Source organism: Bactrocera tryoni, chromosome 2, assembly GCF_016617805.1.
Source record: "Bactrocera tryoni isolate S06 chromosome 2, CSIRO_BtryS06_freeze2, whole genome shotgun sequence".
NCBI classification, from domain to species: Eukaryota; Metazoa; Arthropoda; class Insecta; order Diptera; family Tephritidae; genus Bactrocera; species Bactrocera tryoni.
In genome coordinates, this window is record NC_052500.1 from 80,562,531 (window position 1) to 80,575,574 (window position 13,044).

General features: G+C 37.2%; 1 protein-coding gene across 3 annotated transcripts in view; it reads left to right on the plus strand.

Annotated features, from left to right (window-relative positions):
* The window catches only part of LOC120767249, a 301,297-nt gene that overhangs the window by 201,417 nt on the left and 86,836 nt on the right, over window positions 1-13,044 (plus strand). For 2 of the 3 annotated variants that reach the window (XM_040093103.1, XM_040093104.1), the window contains exon 5: window positions 780-825. The exons of the other annotated variant lie outside the window; for it this stretch is intronic. The gene's annotated coding sequence lies outside the window, so the exon portion shown is untranslated. The remainder of the gene's footprint in view (window positions 1-779; window positions 826-13,044) is intronic. 3 annotated transcript variants of the gene reach the window in all.

A 13,044-nucleotide genomic window follows, 5' to 3' on the forward strand; every position in this document is an offset into this window, starting at 1 on the left:
CACTAAAGAACCCTAACTTAAGATTCATTATTTTGTTATTATTTTAACTTCTCACAAGTTATCTTTAGCTCTTAAATTCGTGCTTGACTCGCTTGAATTTCCCTACGAATTATCCCTTCACTTACTTAGTTAGAAATGTAAATTGTCAGCAATTTTATTTGTCCACTCAACTATTGAGCTTAGTTGCTTACATTCGCAATTCTGGTCTCTCGTCGCTGCACTTTATGCAAACTAATGGTTATGCAAAAGGAAATTACATTTAACAACAGCGGCTAGCATACATTTAGGCGCAGCACACAAGTAAGTCTCCATTTGTGCATATGCGAAGCACTTATATCGTAATTGTGTGAGTAATAGCCGGCGTAGACATGTGTCATTTGTTAGGAAGCATATCGTGCGCCATGTTGTTGTTGTTGAGTTGAGCTGCTATTCGCTCGCCACACATTTGAAATTCTACAGATGGCTTGAGCAATTTAGCACACAGACCGTATCAAAAATTTATGACATAATTTTGATGGCGTTTCTGTGACATTTTGCACACTTATATTGACTGCAATAAAGTGCTGCCAACACAAACATGGCGTTATTGCAAAATTTTGCTCTTTAATATAGTGCATATATAATACATTCATTATTTTTAGTGAGGAATAGGAAACTCTTTCTGGTTTCCTCTTTCATTTATAAACTATATATGTTCTTGCATTCTAGATTTTAATTTTTTTAGCATTCTTATACTTTTTAGAATAATAAAGCTTTACCATCTTTTTTTTTATTTCTAGTAATTAAATGTGAGACTCAACTGAAGCTCTAAGGCATTCAAAAAATGTGAGTACCAAATTCAAATTTTTTTGTTTTAAATGTAAATGAATTTGGTCTTGAAAACGTGTGCTTTGTGTAATGTGATATACATACATCAATACTTTTTCCAAAAAGAATTAGACTTAAACAATTTGAATCTCATACCTACAGTCATACATGTGACGTAACTGAGACAGACATAAATCTCTAAATATCCTCCACGGTGTGATACCGCCCAAGAAGTGAAATTATCTACCCACCGATCTATTATATTAATAAAACGATTGATTGATGCAATGTGTGGGAAGTGGCGCCGTCTTGTTGTAACCATTTAGTTCTACTGACTTGTAAAAATGCGCTAAGTCGTTCCATACGTCAGTCCGAGTTGCTGTGAACGGCGCCGAATTGACTCTCCACGGATTTTGTATACACTCCCAGCTACAGCTACTATTTTCTTCACTGCGTGCTAGACGTGGTCTATGCGGTCGAATATTATCCAATAACGAATATTGGGTTTCAAGATGGGTGATAATGTTGCGAATAGTACGCTCAGTAACCCGATTATATTGACCATAAGTTGAGCGAATCGCTCAAAACATTTTTTTCACAGAACGTCAATTTTCGTAATAAAAATGAACGATTTTTAAACGTTGTACAGGCGTACAATTGGTACCAATGTTCAAGTATGATCAGACTTATGTATATGGATAAGCTCTCTAAAACATGACACCCTAGAAAAAAATTACTAGCAATAAAACTACTAAGATAACTCGTAAGAAAACCAGATGGACTTAACATAAAGTTTGGTTTTTGTAATTTTCACGAAGAAATAAAAGGGTTTTATTTTAAAGTTATGGCAAAGAATTTAGCTTTATGATAAAAATAGAATGACTCTCTCTGCTCATAGAGCACATCAAATAGCGACTTTTTGAGTATGTGAGGGCTTATGGATTTTTAATACTTCGGCTGCGACAATATTGTTCATTAATCGGTAGTATGGGTTCGCAAATGACCTTCATCGCCGAACAAAATGTGTAAAAGCGAGATCATTCTGACTGAGAGTGAACCAAAGGGTCTTCTGAACTACTTGCTCTTAGATTGGACGTACTGCCAATGCAGTATGTACAAAGGCAAGATCGAATCATGGGACTTTTTTCTTTCACTGGCCAGCTTTTAACAAACTGAGATTAAAATATCTTATCGACCCACCTCTGGCAAACCCAGAAAAGTAACTGGGATTGATATAAACCTCCTTAGAAAATTTGCACTATGCTCGAAAATCTTCATTTCTTTATGAGTTTCTGGTGATCCATTTTTGGAAGTTTTTGTTTAAGTTTTTAAGTAAGATCCAGCGATAGCTGTGACTCAAGGATCAATCTACGAACTAGCCTTGTTTTGGTTTACGTTTCGATGTGATCAGACAATAGATTTACAAGTGTACAGCCTCTAACTGAAGGATAATGAATTTTTTTATAAAAAAAAAAAATGGGATAAAATTAATGGGTTTTTGGTTTATACTGACGTTGGTTTCCAGTCTCTTATTACGACCTCACTTGATTCTTGACTTATTCTCCAAATCATAATACTCTCTTTCATTTAAGTATAAAAAATCATTTAGAGCCAATTAATATATATAGCTAAGCGTTGATTATGTTTTGTTCGAGATCTTTTTCTATTTGGCACTCTTCTGCAAAACAATCAAGTATTTTTACTACAAGTGCATGGACTAAAAACATGTTTTTGAGATCTTGAATAGTTTTATTGTTTCTTTAATACTGAAAAAAATATAACACTGCTTGATTCGGCTTGATAACTTGCTTGACGCAACTTCCCATAATTATCCTTTCAATTACCTGCTTCTTTGAGCACTTATAGTGTACTTTTAGAAAAGGCAGTCTGTCACAAAAATGGCTCTTAAATAAAACCCAGTTGTCATATCACAAACTTAAAAACAATTGCGAAGAATTTATTTCGAAAATTGGTCTATGTTCTCTTTAACAGTGGAACAAGGTGTGTTTTTATTAAAACCAAAAAAAAATCCAATGGGCCTGATTAGAAGTTATAATTCTTGTAGACAGCCAGCTCAGCTACTCTCTGAAAAATATTTAGTGAGATACACTTTGAAGAAATTTTAAAATTTTTAGATTTTTTGGTAGATCAGGTCACGCGTTGCTGTGGCTATGGCAATAATATAGACGAAAACAATATTGCTGGTATAAGAAACTGAATCGATTGTACTTGATATTTAATTTTAAAACTGATCGACGCAAATATTTGTTAGGACAAAACAATAAATTTCCGATTTTTTTTATTTTTAATTTAGAAAATATGCCTGTCTCGAAATATGGTAATTTTTTTTTTTTTTTTATTTCTTTTTAACATAATTGAGGCATCAACTGCCATACATATCTTTTAAATATAATCAAGCTGGATGCAGTGTGATTTATGTTAATGAAATCGGTTCAGTAGTGTACTAGTTTACCCCGGACAAAACGTGAAACCTGCTATGTTCTCAGAAAAACCGCAATATACTCAAGTATAACTGTGCAACATAACCGCACCATTAAATTTATTTTAATTTTCCTCCGCTTGCTAAGAAAATCTCTGCCAATTGCATTGCACATAAAATTTTAAGCCTTCCTTATTTTCCAACTACAACAACAACATGGGGTATATCCAAGTGATTACTACAAGTTGTGGTGAATTTTAACTTTTGCCACAACTGCTCACCAGCTACACATCACATAAAATCCGAGCTTTATCTGCATTCCGCACGCATACACACACACACACGAGCAACTAGAGCTGCTCCAACAGATTTCGTGCGAAGAAAAGGATATCTCTGTTTCTAGTTGCAAGTACGATTTTATTTCAACCGTCAACCAGGGAGCCATGCACAACACAAAAGACACAGCAGATTTTGCACAGGAAGCGCAAAAGCACGAGCGACGAGTGCGGAAGCTGCGAGTATGGCAGCAGTATGAAAGACAAATCCTTTACCGCCCACCCGCACTTTTTGCACTTCCAACTATCTGCGCTATTCGCTCGCTGCGTTGCTGGGGTTTCTTTCGCTATTCCCTATTCCCCATGCTGTTGCAATGTGGCTGCTTAGAAATGAAATGGAGAACATATGTACTGAGGTAACAGTAAAATTCAACTGAATGCCACAATATTACAGCGCAGTCGCTGCTGTCGTGCCGCTGTTGTTGCAACAATAATATAAATTACTTAAGTTTTTTTATTTCAGCGACTTTTATGAAAATATGTAAGTGTAAAATGTGGAAAAAATGCACGGCATGCCATGGCAGCTGCTGCAGGCGGCGTAAAAGCCCTAGCATACATCTAGGCGTCATAAATTGAAGTGCGCTGTGTATGGCGTGGTTTCGCATAGATTTAGTTTTTATTTAAGTCGAAGCGCATGTTATATGAATCATGTAGTCGGTGCTGCATTAACTTTTCTCATTTAAATTAAAAACCAAAAAAAATTGTTGGCGATTTGCTGCTTCGCAAATCTTTTTATGTGTCTTACGTTTACTCTAAATATGTTAAAAATTCTAAAATGTATAATGTATATATATATATACATATATCATATATCAGCTGCCGTTCCACGCTAGTCTCAGCGCCATTAATACTAAAAAATATATACATACTTATATTTAATTTAAAAACAGCTGTAGACTTTCGTCTCTGCAATTATTTCACTATTTATTTTCTGAACTCTTATTTCATATTTCCCAACAACAACTATAACAGGGAGTCGCTGCTCACACCCAATTTGGCAGTTAGACATGGTTCATTTATCAAAATCCATTACCCGCATTATTTAATAATTTTTGCTGGAAATGCGCCACAAAGTAGGCAACAAGAGGCGTGTTAACGCGGCAAAGAGCGTTTTTTATAACTTACCGAAACCAGTTGGCAAAATTTTTTTATTTCAAAACCAAATAAATGAAGTGCAACAAGATTTCTATACACAAAGATCTACACCTATGTCTGGAGGAACACTTTTTTGAAACAAAAATTTATTTCTTTGATGGGTTCGACTTAGTTTTAAAGTAAATGATAGGATCATTTTGAGTTACATCGAATTAGAATTAGTCAATCTGTTTATGAAGAAAAAGCTTTTTTTGCAATAGAAATGTATTTTCATACATTACTGGTGATTTCGGCGTATTTTTCCAGCTCTTTCTTAATGGAAAGGGTAGCTTAGAGTGAAACTAGGTACTCAAAATATAATATTTGGTACTTGGAAAAGTCTTTTCGTATTTCTTATGAACTTTAACCATTTTTTTTAATAATAAGTATTTTGGTCGATTTCTTTTTCCCATTTTTCCGCTAGAGACATTATTACATCAGTGTAAATCGAAATTTCCAGAACGGAAGCGAGCGAACCATTGTTGTGCTACATGAACTGATACAGCATCGTCTTTGTAAACTTCACAAATTTCGGTGGTGGTTTGCGTGGCATTCTTCCCTATTTTATACACAAATTTCAAAATATAGCGAATTTCTTCATGTTTTCACTCATTTTTCAACAGCTGTAACTTTTTTTCAATTTCCCCGAATTTAATTTTTATACTCTCGCAACAATGTTGCTAACGAGAGTATTATAGTTTTGTTCACATAACGGTTGTTTGTAAGTCCTAAAACTAAAAGAGTCAGATATAGGGTTATATATACCAAAGTGATCAGGGTGACGAGTAGAGTTGAAATCCGGATGTCTGTCTGTCCGTCCGTCCGTCTGTCTGTCCGTCTGTCCGTCCGTCCGTGCAAGCTGTAACTTGAGTAAAAATTGAGATATCATGATGAAACTTGGTACACGTATTTCTTGGCTCCATAATAAGGTTAAGTTAGAAGATGGGCAAAATCGGCCCTCCGCCACGCCCACAAAATGGCGGAAACCGAAAACCTATAAAGTGTCATAACTAAGCCATAAATAAAGATATTAAAGTGAAATTTGGCACAAAGGATCGCATTAGGGAGGGGCATATTTGGACGCAATTGTTTTGGAAAAGTGGGCGTGGCCCCGCCCCCTACTAAGATTTTTGTACATATCTCAAAAACTACTATAGCTATGTCAACCAAAGTCTACACAGTTGTTTTCTTCAGGTATTTCCATATACAGTTCAAAAATGGAAGAAATCGGATAATAACCACGCCCACCTCCCATACAAAGGTTATGTTGAAAATCACTAAAAGTGCGTTAACCGACAAACAAAAAACGTCAGAAACACTAAATTTTACAGAAGAAATTGCAGAAGGAAGCTGCACCCAGGCTTTCTATAAAAATTGAAAATGGGCGTGGCCTCGCCCACTTATGGACCAAAAACCATATCTCAGGAACTACTCCACCGATTTCAATGAAATTCGGTACATAATATTTTCTTAACACCCTAATGACATGTACGAAATATGGGTGAAATCGGTTCACAACCACGCCTTCTTCCAATATAAAGCTATTTTGAATTCCATCTGATGCCTTCTCAGTATAATTTGAGTATATACATTAGGAACCAATGATGATAGCGGAATAAAACTTTGCACAAATACGGTATTTGAAAAATATGTAAATGACGGATAATGAAATCTCGATTATCACTTTACCATGCGAGAGTATAAAATGTTCGGTGACACCCGAACTTAGCCCTTCCTTACTTGTTTTGAATAAATGAGCTCAACGACATCTATTGACACAATACGAAAAGTTTTTTTCGACTACCCAATATGCTGACAAACAACAACAACTGAGTTTTCTGTAAATGATCTGTAGACTTTATTGTTGTTGACTGACTGCGGGAAATGTTTAGACCAGGACCCCAGGGAAATAGTGAGGCATCTCTTCTGCATTTGTACTGCATTGGTAAGACTATTCCGTAAGCATCTGGGGTCCCCACAATATAATACACTGGAGAAGGTATCGATAGCGAGGCCGCTGAGCCTGTTAAAATTCGCGTCAAGCGCAGGCATTCTAAAGAATAACTACTTCTCTTGGACCTCTGCTATCGCAAAGTACCAAAACTGGTCTATACAAGGCTTATTGCCTACCAGTTTAACCTAACCTAACAAATTGTTGTTGAGTTCAATTCTTTTTCTGATATAAATGTTCCAGAGTAAAGCGATTTTAAACAGAAGGACTAAGTCGACAAGATCATCGATAAAAGAATTTATCAATAAAATAGGTTCCATGTTTTTCAAATGTTCTCAGGATTTGCTGTATTCTATAGCCCATCAAATATAGTTAAGATCTTGCAAGAATCGATTTAAAAAAAATTTATTGAACCACATCTGGGCTGTATGGCGGCTGCGGAAGCGTTGGGATGCGGGCCTTGGTTAGGTAGCTGTTCATAAGAAAGACAGTGTTTCAATGGACTCCGACGTCTTGTCGGAACCGATTGACCCTTCGTTTAAGTATTTGGACTTCCACGTAAAACTTGAGGTTGACAGTTTGTCCAGGAGGAACAAATTCATGGTGAATGATGCCTTTTCGGACAAAACCTGTACTGTTAATTGGTAGCTGTTAAATATTGGCTATACTTTGCCTATTTTAATATGCGTCTCAAACTGCTGTCAGAGGACTTCCATATGACTGAAACTGTAACATAACTGTCAAGTGGCTGTCAGATAGCTCTCAATTGCTTTCAAAAGGCTGTCAGTATAACATCTGTAATTGATCGACTTTACATTATGTTTTGGGTATAAACCGTCTGAACTTGTGCCAAAAAACCTCCGTCTTAAGCAGAAACGAATAGAGATCGCAAACGAGATGCTTGATAACAAAGCAGAAGACTCAACATTAATCGAATTCATTATTAATTGTGAAGAGATGTGGGTTTATGGATAAGATGTCGAAACTGTCCAACAGTGAATGTGGCCACAAAAATAAGCCGAAACTAAAAAGCCAAAATGAACTGAAGACCATCTCGACAAAATTCCTAATATTCTACACCGCAAGCCAGCCGTTCAACAAAGTTAAGCACTCAATAGCAATTAATTATCTTATTATTTGCTCTCTATATATTCACTATACCACAAGCATTATTGTTGCTTTATCATTTGTCACTATCTGGCTGGCGTTGAGTATTTGGCGCATAGACGCTTCATTACAAAATGCAATTCGCGCCCAAAACTGTGCTACATAATCGCATTAATCAGCGCTAATTATGCATATACGCCCAGCATGAAAGCGAAAATGTGCGTATAACCGCATGCAACAACAACTGCAACAACACATATAATAAAATGAACAGCAGTCACAGCAACAAAAAGCAAAGCCAGCGCTTCAAAGCAACGAGGCGTGGCATGTAGGAAAATTATGCGCTTTTCAACATAGAGTCGCAATAGCAGGCAGAGCAACGCACGGCTGAAGAAAATGAACAGCATTTAATGATGCACTGCCTGCTGCGGCTAAGTTGTACACGGCGCAAGAACCAAGGCACTTGTATGCATGTGTGTTTGGGTGTGAAGTGACTAGAATGGCTTTCGCAGCAGCTGCCGCAAATGTTGTGGATCACAGCTCTAGCGGTAAATTGAAAATTATTGCATTCAATGCCATCTGTCATGGCTGCTTTGACAGCTGCAATGGCGGTACCAGCGCCTGCTGTCTTTGTTGCTCATGCAACATACCTACATACATATGTACACACACTTGTGTGTGTGTTTGTGAGTTAGTGTGTGCAAAAGTGGCTGTGCCAAGTGCCCAACTGCCGTTTAATCGAAAGACTGTGGTGACAAAAATAAAAACAACACAGGCGAAAAGGCTGCGCAGATCATGGCAACACTGCAGCATTGGCAATAAACCTCAAAATGTTGTCGTTTATACGCGCCGCGCGCTGGTTGTTTTAACGATGTGGCCACAGTGCAGAAAAAGATGAATGCAAAAGTGAACAAAATATCGCAGACCTACAGCATAGACTTTTCACTGTGGGAGTGCCGATGTTCCAAGGGAGACAAGGGCGATGGCGGTTGGCTGTAAGAAGATTTATTAAGCGACTTGACTAATGTTGCAGCTAATGCTGCAACGAAAACAACGCACCAGCGCACACTCGCCAAATCAATTACCGCACAAACCGATCGAAAAGCATCAGCAATTCGATTATGGTGCCAAATAAAAACGAAATTTATTATTGCAAAGTAGTAAAGAAGTGATTTTGTGTTACAAATAAACATTAAATATTTTTCATGTATAATTCCGAAAAAGTAGACAATTAGCTGATATGATGGATCAATATATGTAAATATAAAATTTGAATATAAACTAAGTAAAATGTACCAGCAATAATAAGAAAAGGTGTACCGAAAATATAATACCCTCCCTTGCAGTTTTTGAACTTGAATTTTGATCGGTCAGCTTGTATGGCAGTGATCCGATCTCAACCATTTCTTCACAGATTATATCGTAGTCTTAAGCAATAGTTCGAGCGAAATATCGTTGAGATATCTCGTCAAATAAAAATTTTTTAAATAAGGAATGTATTTTAATCGATGAGTTTATGTGGCAGCTATAAGCTATAGTCATCCGATCTTAACAATTTCCGAATTTCGATGTGATATCTCGGCAACTAAAAAACTTTTCTATACAAGTACTTGATTTCGATCGATCAGTTTGTATTGCACCTACATGCTATAGTGATCCGATATAAACAATTCTTTCAGAGATTATATCGTTGCCTAAAGCAATAATTCTAGCAAAATTTCGTTATGATACCTCGTGAACTGAAAGAGTTTTCTATACAAGCATTTCATTCCGATTGTTCAGTTTGTGTGGCAGCAGTGAGCTATCGTGATCCGATTTAAATACTTTCTTCAGAGAATAAATCGCTGACTTAAACGTAAACTCGATCCAAATTTCGTGAATATACATATCTCTCCAAACGATAAAGTTTTCATACAAGGATACAAGGATTGAATGATCGAACAATTTGTATGACAGCTTCTTGGATCAAAAAAGTTATTTCGGATATTAAAGCGCTAACTAAGGTAATTATCTAAGGATCAAATTGATGAAGGCATTTCATCAAATAAAACAGTATGCAATTTTTCAGACCTATCTGTCCACTACTGAGGAACTCTTTCGCATATAGACAGACTTCACGTTGCCTTAGGCATTACCATTTTTAACTAAACCCAGTTTGGACTTCTATGTGGGTAGAAGAGTGCGTGTGGACTTAATGGACTAAACTCACCTAAATGCACCTAAAAGCACGCAGTACTTGATTGCGCCGTGAACGACAGAGCACCTCAATAACAGCCTCTGCACCTAAATGTATGCTACCTTCCTGCATTGCAGCATACAAGCCGTTTTATAAGTTCATAGGTACACAGAGGTGCTGGTGCGAGTGTGCAAACACTTTGCTAGTAGCGAGTAAGCATTTGAGCAGGAAGCGCATTTTGCAAAATCTATGGACGCATGTGTGTGTGAGTGTGTGCAAATATTTCTTTACAACTTCCCAGCGCAGGTGGTGTTCTTTGCACTTACCGGCTTGCCGGTTTTTATACCATAATACATATGTGAATGTTATTATATGTTTTCATATGTGTGTTTGCCGTTTTTGCATCAGCTCAAATCTGCAAAAGTGCTTTCCACATTTTTCTTTGCCTAAAAAATACACATGCAGACTCCTATGTGTGTGTTGGTGTACACATACAAATGTACAGTAATTTGTAGCGGCAGGTTATTAACATTGCTCCATCGGAAGTTGGTGTGTACCTAAGTATGTGAGAAGTACGATATGTGAAAATTTTAATACGTATATTGTACAATATTTATGGTATACTCACATACTCATGCTCTGCTTATGCACACATACTCATATGTCCACATAAAGCTTACAATAAAATGCCGTCAACCTTCCTCAGCCCTACACAAAAAATGTAAAGGCAAAATGTAGCGCCATCCGCATTTTAATTTTAATATTTAATAAAAATTCATCGATTTTTTGTAGTAACACCATATTCCCAATAGCAAAATATTAACTTCTCATGAATAATTTTAATATATTAGCGCAGGCATATGTAAAAGCCCTCTGAAATAGATATATACCATATGTATGTCTGTGGAATTCATAGCTGCATATGCATATGTTCTTATAAATATGTATGTGTGTGACCAAAAATATTTACCGATTTCTGTTTGTGTTTATTTTGCTATTCCCAAAAGCAGTGGGAAAAATTGCAAAGTCAGTTTGTGACATATTTTTTGGCGCATAATATAAAAATGTATACTTTTTGTCTGATACTTGTTTATGTATTTATATATTTTTAAATTAAGTTTCGATCGGTATAAGAGCACATTTTCAGCGAACTATCTTAATATTAATAATATTTCCCTTAAAAACTTTTATTCCAGAAAATTTCTTTAATTTTCTTTGAGATAATTTTTAATTAGTAACAATTTATGCCATTACAGCTCAGTAATGAAGAAGATTGTAAAAGCTTAGATCCGTAGGTTTCTAAAAGCCGTGTAGGCCGCAGATAAATTAGCGTCATTCCGAATGCACCGAAAAGAGGCAAACCTTATTTAAATACCAAATAATTTCAGAGTTTCTAACTACCATAACGGACCGGCTCTAAGCTGTCCAAGTGAGAAGCCTGTTAGCATCGCGCTTTTAACTCAATATAGCCTTAGTTAACCTAAAAGCTTAGACCTTTAAAGCTACTTGTGGGCAAAAAACATATGAGATTCTGATATATTTTCTCTTCACTTCTATTTTCTGTGAATTCATTTTTATGTGAAACTAACTAAAAACTTTGCGAACTTCAAACTACAATTTCACAAATTGCTTAGCTCAGATCTAAAAAATTGAGCTGGTGACATACATACAAGTATGTCACATCTTTTCTTCTTCTTAAATGGCGGTGAACCGCTTACACGTTTAGCCGAGTTAACAGCAGCGCGCTAATCGTTTCTTTCGCAGAACCTTTCTCTCGAAATCCTCTCCCTCTCGACTCATCATATGTTGTCATCGTTTATGCCTCTGCTCTATATAGCAGGACGGGAATAATAAGTGTTATAGAGTTGGGGTTTTGTTCGTCGAGAGAGAACTTTACTTTTTAATTACCAACTCAATCTGAAGTAGCACCTGTTAGCAAGACTTATTCTACGTTGGATTTCCAGGCTGACATTGTTGTTGGTGTTAATACTGGTTCCGAAGGACGAAATTATGTACAACTTCGAAATTATGACTGTCAAAAGTGACGTGGGAGCCAAATCGTGAGTGCGACGACTGTTTGTATGATGGCAGGAGATATTTCGTCTTGCACTCGTTTACCACCAGACCCATTTGCATTGCTTCCTTATCCATTGTTATCAATATCATCAGCATACGCCAGCAGCTGTACACTCTTATAGAAGATTGTACCTGATTGATTAAGTTCTGCAGCTCGAATTATTTTCTCCAGCAACAGATCGAAGAAGTCGCACGATAGCAGCTTTCAAAACCAGCTTTAAATTTGATGAAGAGTTGATGAGTTGATCCTCTTTTCACGACCCCTATCGGCCAGCTTGTCAAGCTCTTCATACTCAAGTATTTCGGGCTTTCTCTATTTCTGTCTGCAAATTCGTTTCGTTTCCCTCTTCAACTCTCGGTATCTATCTCATCCCGCACGCGTTGTGGTCGATCGTAACGTTGCGAGGTAGGCAGCTTGTTTTCTCTCCGCTGCGACTCGGCACTACTCGTCCTACGAGCTATTCTTTTGACCATATTTCCTTTATACAGCGAGTGCTCTCAGAGAGTAGGAGTGCAAATCGAGTAGAAAATCTTTCGGCTATCTGTTGTGATTGCAGCTTCCCGACGTTGAACCTTCCTTGTGTTTTTTGCCGTGCGGTTTTTGCTGCACAGAGGCGAGTGCGTATCTTGGGCGCTACAAGATTGTTGTCCGAGTCGACATCTGAACCTCGGAGCTTACGCACGCCTAAAATACTAGAGACGTGTCTTCCGTCTATCACAATATGATCGATCTGGTTGGTGGCTTTTCGATCTGGAGACTGCCAGGTACTCTTCAGAGGTATTTTGGTCCTCTTTATTGGGGGCATTTTTTACGTACGGGTCCCAAACCCAGCGCATAATCCCGTGGAGGGGAAGTTTCGTCTTCTCACTTTAGCTCGCCTTCAAACGGATGTTCTTAGGCTACCCAAAAGATACTTAGTCTAGGACCTAAAGTCGTTAGCTTTTTGAGTCATATGTAAAGAAATCGTTTCAGGCCACTTCCAAGGGAATGTCAGTCAGAGAACTTTCGTCACTTGAG